This window comes from Lissotriton vulgaris, chromosome 1_1, assembly GCF_964263255.1.
Source record: "Lissotriton vulgaris chromosome 1_1, aLisVul1.2, whole genome shotgun sequence".
NCBI classification, from domain to species: Eukaryota; Metazoa; Chordata; class Amphibia; order Caudata; family Salamandridae; genus Lissotriton; species Lissotriton vulgaris.
Window position 1 is genome coordinate 705,704,947 of NC_141685.1, and position 11,132 is coordinate 705,716,078.

An 11,132-nucleotide genomic window follows, 5' to 3' on the forward strand; every position below is an offset into this window, starting at 1 on the left:
ACAGATAGGGGTCTTACTGTGAATTTCCAAATGATTGTTAATAGTGACTATTCTTTACATTGTACACTGCCTGTTTGTCTGATGCAATTTGACCAATGGATTGACGTGTCAACTGGTATGAGCAATGTTAATAAAAAAAGTTAAACATTTTTTTTAAACTGCTACTAGACAAAACTCCGATCTCTACCTCTAGCAAGAACATTTATCACAACAATTATCATGACATTTGTACCGCTGTCTGAAAGCTGGATGCACAAGGGATTCTGCAGCAGATGCTTTTAAATCGTACGTTATTGCTAAACACCGTCCCCCCCCCCCCCTGATGTCAGTGCCCCCCTCCAGGTCAGCGCCCAGTGCAGTCGCACCAGTCACACTGCCCTAAAACCGGCCCTGCATCTAAGTATAAGAGCACACACTTTTCTGACTACACATTTATACAATTCGACACAATTGGGATGCTCTAAAGCACATTTTATGTTGAGCGAACCTTATCTGCTGTGCCGCTAGTTGCCAAGCAGGAGATTAGTAAATGCAGAACACTACAAATTGGCCAAATTGGCTCCATTAATTGAGACAGCTTGAAGAAATTTTGAAAAGGGTGCCTCTGATTTGCTCCAGAATAAACAGATGTCTCCTTAATCTTACCAACATCTGAGGACAGTGCCCTTCTACGCTGCTTTTTTGCAGACTGAAAACTGAATCAGATATGCATTTATACAGCCAGCAGCCAGCAGCCAGCAGTCAGCTGCTTTGGTATAAAACTACCGTGTCCAGAATGCATAGTGAGTTGGCTGAAGAAGCAGGACTGGCGGACAGCTGCTTCAAATACAGTTTAGATCTGTGCTATTGATTAGGTAAAAGGTTCTTAACCTGTGGTCTCAGGAACGCCAGTCGCCCGTGGCGCCTAAACAGGGGAACAATGGATCCATATGACCTCTAACCTTTAATTTCTATCTATAATCATAAGCATTTTGAGCGAATTATTGTATGACAATGTTTCGTCCCATGAGGATTATAGTTGCATCAGTGAACAGCAATACTTACTTGAAGTCTTCTATATTTCCTCCCCTGTATATTTGCTATATGCAGTCATATCATCACTATAGATATGATTAAACAAAAAGAATCAAAACATTTAAAAAACATTCTTAATGAAAAGCTAATTGTTAGATTAGGACGGAGCATGTGTGTATGCGCACAGTCACAATTCTCACAATAAATAATTGTTTATCATTTTCTTTTTCTAAAAAGCACCTAGTGATCTATGTATGATCACACGAGTAAACTTCCCAAAAAGCATTTCCTAATTGAAGGTTCTCCTACTTACTGCTGTATATGGGGCTTACAGAGGCCAAGCACCTACTGTACTTGCATTGGAAATGGAGCCTGTCTGCTCTTTTCAGCAGAACTATGATACTTTCACAGGCAGAGTTCGACTTCTCAAATGATCCATTGGTTCTGCAGCTTTTATGCAATCACTGTCTTTGACACTTTTTCGCGTTAGGACACTGCATAGTCTCCAGGTTTATTCATTCAAAGCTTGATGATTGCCAACCAAGCTTGGAATGGACCAATTGGGACCACTGTCAATCCAGTTACTTTGTTTGTTCCACCACTTCTGCTGACATTTTGATTTTACATGATTACCTATTGAATGGTGAATACGGAAGTGTAGTCACTCTAATACTTAAATATGCAGCTACTTGGAAAAGAGATGTTCTGAATTCATATACATTGTGTTTTTGTTTAATATTGTTGAGGAACCAATTATAGACACGGCTTGGGGGTCCTAGACGTCAAAAGGTTAAGAACCTCTGGTTCCGAATTTATTCCTATTGTTTGGAACTTTCTAAGTCGGGAAGGCCGCCGTAATGGAAATTCAGCCAAGCTTTGCACAAGTCAAGAAAGTAAACAATCATTGGCAAAACCCGACTGCCAGCCTTTTGTCTTTGTCAGTGTTTTGTCACGGTTTTTGCAAAAGTATATTGTTGGAAAGCTGTTATAATGGAAATTGTTGAACTTTTATTCTTCACATTGGTTCAAAAACATATAAAAATATACAATTTCTCAAAACAGCTGTCAAAGCATGTTCTGGGGAATACTCCCCTTTCTCAAGGCTGCAATCGGAAGATAAAAAATACACAACTTAGTCCAGATATCTTAATACTGTTGATCTCTAGAAAGTTGCCAGGTATAGTCCTGTCTTACTGGTGAGATGGATTTGATATTACCACATTATTTTCATCAATGGTGCAACAAACCCCTTTGCTGCAGGACATTTACTCGCCCTCTGCTAAGCCCTTATTTTGGCTATTTGGAGTCACCTGCGCTTAGGCCCTCATTACAATGTGTCCACATATGTTTAAATACCAAATTTGCATCCTTTTTTCGCAACATCCTTTGGAATCTAAAGGTACTCAGGGTTAGTGCATTCACCGGGAGAAGAGCAATACATTTGCAAAAATGCAGCTATATTTGTTTTTTTTATTAAACAAGTGCTGTAGAAGATAGCATAGGTTTTTTCCCCGCAAATGGCATCAACAAAAGGTTTGCAGGGATAACTTTAGGCCCAGTGCTCGGGAGGCTTTTCCCTGGGACTGCTTGCCTCCCTGTGACTTGTGCGGGAATAGGGGGATCCCGGTTCAGTCATCTGGTCACCCTGCTGTCCGGCAATGGATAGTGCACCAGTCCCTGCACCCCGGCGGCGCAGGGATGGAGAGGGAGGTCTCCCATGCTGGCCGGTATGTGGTGGAGGTGGCCTCCCATGGGCCTGCGTTCCCCCCTCCATGTACCTCCCACCAGTCTGGCAACAGAGGTACCCACCCCAGGGTGTAGTGGAAGGGAGTCCGCGGTCACCCACAGATGGAGAGAAAAGCTTCGCTCAGAGGATGACTTCCAATAGATCACAGCGAGGTAGCTGCTCTGCTACTTACAAAACCCTGACCCAGAATCAGGTCATCTATGAATGATTCAGCACCGGGCACCCCACATACATGTGGTGCATAAAGTGCAATGGAAGCAGCCCCCTTCTGTCCACGCTCTGTTCCCAAAACGAGCAGCTCTATGTACTGGCCCAAGAGGCTGACCATCCCAGGCCAACGATGGCTCAACAGCACTTCGGTATCATTACAGTTTAGGGGGAATTCTGACTTAGGCGTGTTCACTCATAATCCCGCAGATAGCAACTTCAACTCATTGGCTTTTCAGCCAAGCAAATACACCGAATGCTGAACCAGTGGTTCCTCCTGCATTAAGCAGGATTACTACAACACATCATCAGTAAGGTAAAACTAACCTGTCTCATGACCGTCGAAACCCAGCTGACGTTCACCATGAATGGATGAACAATCTAACACTTGGTGACTTCTGCTTCACAATGATAGGAAGAGCCGACATTGAAGGGTTAAAAAGTGACGTTGCTATGAACGCTTGGCTCCTTACAGCCTGTTATTCATGTGGTAACTTTTTTTATGCCTCCTGCTTGAAGCCCAAAAAGTCAGAAGGATCATGAAGCACTGCTTTCATGGTCTGTATAAGGCGATGTTTTGGCCATTCTGTCTTCCCTGAGCTTGCCTTTGGACACCTGCATTATCGTTTGAAAGGTGTACCACCCTAGTCATACTCCCTACCTGTCACTGTCCCCGGAGCCGGTCACGCCAGGTGTCGCCAGAAGCACAGAGCCAGAAGCGCAGAGCCCCAGGGGGCTCGCCCCTGCCTCACCAGGCAAGTGAGAAATGAAAAAAATAGCGGTATTTCACCAGTGGCCCGACAGCCTTCCACTTATCCTACACGTATCATATCTCTTCACAGTGCCAGACTAGAGTCAAGGTCAGCAGGTACTTCTTTCCACACTGTTTCTGTCAAGCCCGTTCCCTTGGCTGTGGTTTTGTTAGATAGTAGGTAGGGACAATGGGACTCCATTTATGCCCATCACTAATTAGATGACGAGGCTTTTGGTTATCTCTACCATTGTGTGGTTGCTCATTCATATTATTGCTAACAATCAGCGTCAAATCAGTCTTGCTTCAAACAACACAGCATTTGTTCCGGAGTGCTGCCACATTTAAAGCTGTCCTCACAGGAAATGGGATCACGTATAGACTAGGGATAGTACACCTCCAGTACTATTCTACCAATATAAATTGTCTATGGACAGTCCTGAGAAAATTAAGGTAAGATTAGCAGGATAGTAATAATCAATATGTGATGTGTACTGATATCTGTAGTCAATTATTTGAGATCTCTTCTGAATTTAGTATATTTCAACTATCAACACAAAATGGACTCACACACCTATAATAATAATTGTAGAGGTAGTGAATAAACATTCCAAACTCTAAATTTATATTTTAAATTCAAACATGTTAACTGTAATCAACTTTATATGCAAACATAAAATGTGTAACTAAACTTGATTTACATAACATTCTTAAGACAGTATACTAACGAGAATGAAATATGTGTGGTTCAAAACAGTGTACATCTGAGTGTTGAGTTTAACAGTTAAGTGTCCATGAATACTTGGCACATTTTAAGAGTGCCCATTAAAGTAGTCATGCAAATATTCTTCTTGAATGGGAAAGACATTTATAAACTTAGATCAGCCTAGATAAAACCAGGAACTTTCACAGTGGAACAGATGGTGAGATTTTTAATTTCCTGTTATAAATCCTGATAATATTTAATGTTATTCTTAAATGCTAGCTCAAGGGAATTTTGGGAGTTTTCATATTGTATTGACGCATCAGTCACTACAGCAGTGTCATCTTTGGTTGATACTGCATCTGGTTTTCATAGTTCACTTTGACTGTATTTGACATAAGGTTCCTTGTATATATCATCTAACCATACCATTTTGCGCTATCGATGAGCAGTTCCAAAATGTTTCTAGGTTATGTTATACTCCAGCTGTTTACCTATGCTTCATTAAATTTGTTCACTTTGACATTCAGATCACTGGGCAGTAATTACATCTCATCAACACCCACTTTGGGCCATTGCCATGCATTGTTTAATTAAACAGCCAAATATCCCTATTGAGCACCAGTTCTAATTCAGCTGCTAGGTGCCAGATGAGGCAGAATGCCAGCCCCCTGCCCTGGGGAGGGGCACATGGAGAGGTGACTACTGCTGCTCGGGCAATCCACTGGAAGGGCCCAACTCACATATAGAGTTGCTACCTCCCTGGACGGTGGTGCCTCGTCCAGCCATGGACGCCCCAGCCCCCCTTCATGCCCCAACCCGACTGATCCCAGCACTTAGAGCCAATCCTTACCCCTGAGGTACAGATCTGACTTGCCTGCTTCCATTTCCTATATTGTTCCAACATGCCAGATGCTGTTTATCTAGGAGATCTGCTGCCGGTATGTGTATAGCCCAGCGTGGTATTTACACTATCTCTCCCAGATTTTCAAGGACCAACGAGAGCTCACTGGAAGCTGCTGGAACCGCAATGCTTTCCAAGGCTTGGGCCCATCTCCTGGGGTAAAAGTATGCCAGGGTACCCTGCCCTTCACACAGAAAAGAGAACTCTCCCTGGGGCTCCCGCCAGCTTCTTAGGGATCCTTTGCATTACTGCAATGGATCCTGTAAGGACACCCATCTCCACCATTCAGAGTTGGAGGACAATGAAGACCATCTTCTATCCCTTCGGAACAGCACTCGTCCATTGCTTAGACGTACTCACCAAGGTTCAACTGCTTTTCACATGGAACCCTTCTCCACTTTGGCCTTCAAAGTTTTCTTTTGAATATTTGCTACTACCACCAAGATCTGCACCTTCGGTGGCTCCACCCGGGCCCTCGCCCTGGACTTCCGTGTGCACTGCACTGGCCCTCCTACTCATCGCAGCTTGGCCCCTGCAGGTCTCAGCACTGGCGACGGCCTCGTATGGGTCTGACGCTCCAGCGCCATCCATTTACAGGGCTAGTTGATTTGGTAGGTGCATTGTTACACACTACTTAGCAAATTCTGACTTGGCCACCATCCTGCTGTCTATATCAATCAACACCTTTACTGTAGTCTGATGAGCATCAGGTGCCTTAACCCGCATTCTGTTCATTCCGCAGCACCAGTTCTGCTTACCAAATATCGCTTTCCATGCCTGGTTCTGCGCCAGCGAGCCGGGCTTCTTACCCATTTAAAGTTTGAGAATAGGTTGAAATCGTTTTGGCCCAAGGCCTCAAATCATTCGTTTTCCCAGATAAAAGTGGGGGTTCTGAATGCCAGCTATCTCGGGGGAAACTTAGAAGGGAACCAACTACTGGATGGTTTGATTAGTCTTTCGCCCCTATACCAAGGCCGGATGACCGATTTTCACATCAGGACCACTACTGACCTCCACAGAGTTTCCTCTGGCTTCGCCCTGCTCAGGGATAGTTCACCATCTTTCGGGTCTATCACGCATGCTCATGCTCCACCTTCCCTGACACAGTGGGAGAGAAGGACCAGTGGTGTGCCCGCTGATGGCTTCATGACAGGATATCACCTCAGCTGGCATGTGCAGTCCCTCACCTTCATTGTGCCACAGGGTTTTGCTCGGCCCTCCGACTCGCACACATGTTGGACTCCTTGGTGCGAGTTTCAAGACAGGTCAGGTGGGTAAGCAAAATTGCCACAGACCCCTGGCACCTGGTGTGGGCCTTCCCACCCAGTGGCTCAAGGTGGTCAAGGCGCACTGAGCACTGACCACCCCAGTCAACAGTTGTGCCGGGAGCAGGGGGCCTCATCTTTATTCCCTGCCCTGGCGTGCCGGGAGGGGTGGCTTGGAGCGGTTGCCGGGGGTGGAAGTGGAGGCAGTCGAATCTCCCTCAGCACCACCGACACAGCGACCTTCTGAACCAGGCCAAGCAGGGGAAGTCTCCCCTGCCCGATGGACACCCATCCATTGCAGGCCCTTGGGCTGGTCGTAGCTCCAGGACCCAGCCACGAAGGTGAAGACTCCCTGGGCCCAGAAAAAATATAAAAAGTTCTACCCTTTTTGTTCACCAAGATTTTGGACCCTAGCTCACCCAGCACCCAGTGAAACCTATACAAACTATTACTATCTAGGGTGACTAGCATGGCTCTCACCACATTTTATTACCCAGAATCATTAGCAAACCTCAAGCTTTGACTATAAAAAACTTATTTTTCTAACATATTTGTGAAGGAAAGTTCTGAAATTTGCAGGGAGCCACAAACTTCCTTCCACTCGGCATTCCCCCAGGTCTCCTGATACAAATGGCAGGGAAATCTCTTCCCCTGCTACAGAGGCTGAAACTTAAAAAAAAAAATGAAATCCCACTGCTGTAAACAGCAGAGAGTTTTCCTGGACTTGTGCAGAGGACATAACTCCTCTGCACATGGCCACCATGGCGGAGGACATAACCGTTACGTTCTTGGCACAGAAAGGCTTAAAAGACTAATGATAGTTATGATGGCCAAATTTCAAGATGGCATCCTGAAAACTGGATTAATTAGGGAAAGTTTGCCTTATGGTATTTTCTTATCATACATTTGCTGTGGTTATTCTTTTTAGTTTTAGCTCAGATTTGTTAGTGATGTGTAAGTCTTTCAATTTTACAGGTACTCAGTTGGGTATGTGATATCTATGGAACAATTCCATATGCATCTCTAAAGTAATTGTTGTTTAATTCACTTATATATTACATGATGGTAATGTAGAGTTTAGATGGTGATGGAGTCGGGCAGTATTTACTTTTATCATATATTGTAGCAAACTACATATTGTTGAAAAAGCTGCCTGGCCATTGTCAGTCTGAAACTAAGAAATTACTTTGTGTCTGGATGTGTTCCTCTTAAGAAGGGCAGAATGATAACAAGTACAGTGGTTAGCCAATGGCTGTAGTGGGTTGACTCCATGCTCTATGCTGTAGTCAATGGAAGAAAATGTATATGACACAATAGCAGACCAATAGATGGCGAGCGGTGGCTGAAACCCCCCAAAAATTAAGTATATTATGCACATAATTTACGTAAAATTAGAGGATCTTGGCTAACTCCAGCCCACAAAACTGAGTGAACAATGCTTAAAAATGTATTTATTTATTTAAAAATCGATGTCATTTAATACCCTTAGAGATACATCTATCTTTGGACTTTTCCAGGACTGTTCAATTACATATGCATTTATTCATGTGCTTACTTTCATGAGCAGGAACATGTTTTTCACAGATGGACAACGCCTTCCCCTAAGCTGCCGGTCTTGGTGGTGTTATTATCTCATTAGCCTTCCTGGTTTAAGCTGACAAAGCTTATCTGATTGATGAAAGACAGTAATGTGCCTTGCAAATTTTTGTGATCTTAGCAAGTTGTTAAGAGTGTTTCTAGATTGCAAAGCATTTCCATCATTCTATTTTTATATATCTTGCACATTGGCAGTAAGGATCTAGTTACAATAGATAATTAATTTTTGGGTTTGCTAATAATGTTGGCACTGTTTGGTGAATCTTCTAGAAAAAGTCCCAACAATTGTAGATCAATCTCCATGCCTTCATTTGTAAGTTTGTGGGTGATCTGTCAAGTAGAGTCTGAGAAAAAGGGGCTTGCCAAAATGCACATTCTCCATGTAGTTTCCTTATGGAATTTTAGACAAAGCTAAACAACAGCTAAATGGAATTGCACCAGATTTTGCGAAAAGCTATGTCTTTACCCAGAAACTATGCTTTTTATGATTTGGTGTAGGTCAGTTCAGTAGGTTTTGAGAAATAAAAGTTCAAATATTGGGCATCTGAATGGTTGGTGTATAAGGACTCAGGAGGACAATTACCTTCAAATGATGAAGCAACATGGTTGGCCAATGGGGCTTTTTTACCATTGGCCATCTTGCTCCAGCTGGAGCAAGAGGCTCCTGTGAGTGCCACAGGAGCTCATGCTCTGACTCGCTGCCTGCAAAATTAAGAAAAATGTGGCCGGCATTACAGGATATGAGAACTTGGTCCCTATGTCAAGAAAATGAAAACATATTTAGTATAAGTGGAATGATAGCTGTAAGCTGACCACCTACACTTTTTGTGTGTGTGTGTGCTCAACATTCCACAGGCAGCCAACCCCCTCCACACTTGGGGCCTCATTTATGAGGCCTTGCGTCAGTTTTGCGCTGCGGATGCGTCACTTTTTGTGACGCATCGGCAGCGTAAAACATGCGCCTTGTTGCGCCATATTTAAAAAGTGACGCATCTAGGTAGATGCGTCACTTTTTAAACCCCTGCGCCACATTATACCTGCGTCAGGTATAATGTATGCAGAGGGGGCGTTCCCCCGCAAAAAGCCTCGTAATAGTGACGCAGTGAAATCTATGAGATTTCACTGCGTCACTTTTAGGATGCGGTTGCGTCAAAATCTTGCGCCTGCCTCACAGCAGGCGTAAGACTGACGCAAGCCCTTTCACATGGGGCTTTCCCCATGTGAAAGGACGCATTGCTGGAGTTGCGTCACTTTTGTGACACACTCCAGCAATGCGTCACTTTTGCGCTTACAGATGCGTCAGAAATACTGACGTATCTGTAACTCCTTGCGACATGATGCGTCATACATTAAATATGACGCATCATCGGTGTCGCAAGGAGTGCGCAGTGAAAAGTGACGCATCGCTGTTTTCACGCAGCGATGCGTCACTTTTCATAAATGAGGCCCCAGGCATTTAGCCGTGCATGGCAGGAATAGTTTAGCTAGAGGGCGAATCGCCCATATGTGACCAATCCTCCACAGACAAGCCCTGTGAGCAGCCAAACCAACGCCATGCCTGGGACCCCCACGCATGTGCCCAACACCCCATAGCTGCCCCCCATGGTCTCATAACAACCCACAGATGCGCACACAGTTGTTTTGGTTTATTTTGTCTCACAGGAATATCATTGCAATTTCATGGTAATTGTGCAGTACTACCACAAATTTCCACACTGCCGACCAGGAAATTACTGGGAGTCTGCAGTAATGCAAATAATTTTTTTCACTTTGACCCCTTAGGGGGCCATTTAGTTTTTATGTTTTTATTTTCAGGAAATTGTGACGAAGGCCCTGAGTCTTAAAATGGCGGCTGCAACATTTCTCTTTATTTTGTTGTAAACTAATCACAACCCTTGGTTCTGAGAGACCGGTCTCATTCCTGCAGATCCAGTTTGCATAATTTGCCGTTTAGTACTGCCATACTCCCTTGACATTCCCTCGTAGAACCGAGTCTTTAGATATCTATAAATGTGAACCTAAATTTCTCAATAACTACTGAAAAGTCTAACACCAAGCCACAAAAAGCAGGCTTTCTAGATCAAGATCAAGATTTTTGCCACATTTGGTATGGTTCTGTTACACTATTTGGCTGTAGCTGTATTTAAAGCTCCTATGGGAAATTCTATGGGGAAAATGAATTTTGGGATCCCCTTTTTCTCAACAGCATCTTGACAGATTACCCTGAAACTTTCCAGGAAGGAAAGTTTCATATAGATTCGTCAAACAGTGCCAAAGTTTTAGCAAACCAAAGAATCATTTTCCTAAGGAAGCCTGAGGTCATATCAGACATTGTTGGTTAGGGACGCAATAAGCATGTGCCCCATCTTGTGCACCCTCTAGGCACAATAGTATTACAGATGGGGCAGCACATGCTTGTGTGGTATCTTCTGTAATAATGATAGCACAGATAGCACTTCCCTCATTGGCATGGTGCCATGCAAATGAGGCAGTCGCTTTGTCTCCGTGCCCATGCTGTATTTGCGGGCTTAGACACAAACAGGCCCATTGGAGGCAAACTGACAGTGCACCTCTTAACGGCAGCCCTCTTGAGGGATGAAAGAGAGTCACTTGGACCCCCCAGACGACCCCTGAAGACTGGTGTAGTCACTCACTGCTTTCGTCTGCAGGAGGATCTATAAAGTCGAGGCCGGTTGTTGCCTGCTTAGAGAAACATGGAATGGTTTTAAATCAGGTGCTCCATTTTTCACTGAATACGATGCCTTCAGGGCAGCACATTTTACAACACATTCATCACAATAGAGTGCACTTTGCCTGTTTGCACCATCAATCAATCAATCAATCAGGAAATTTGTAGAGCACGCTACTTACCCATGAGGGTCTCAAGGGGCTGGGGTGGGGGTGCTGCTACTGCTCGAGTAGCCTCCTGAAGGTTATTAGGTCTT

General features: G+C 44.2%; 2 pseudogenes; both read right to left on the reverse strand.

Moving 5' to 3' along the window:
* Window positions 1-2,871: 2,871 nt before the first annotated feature.
* On the reverse strand, window positions 2,872-5,325 carry LOC147747684 (28S ribosomal RNA; annotated as a pseudogene).
* Window positions 5,326-5,328: 3 nt separating this feature from the next.
* LOC147747685 (28S ribosomal RNA) lies at window positions 5,329-6,575 on the reverse strand (annotated as a pseudogene).
* Between the last annotated feature and the right edge of the window lie 4,557 nt (window positions 6,576-11,132).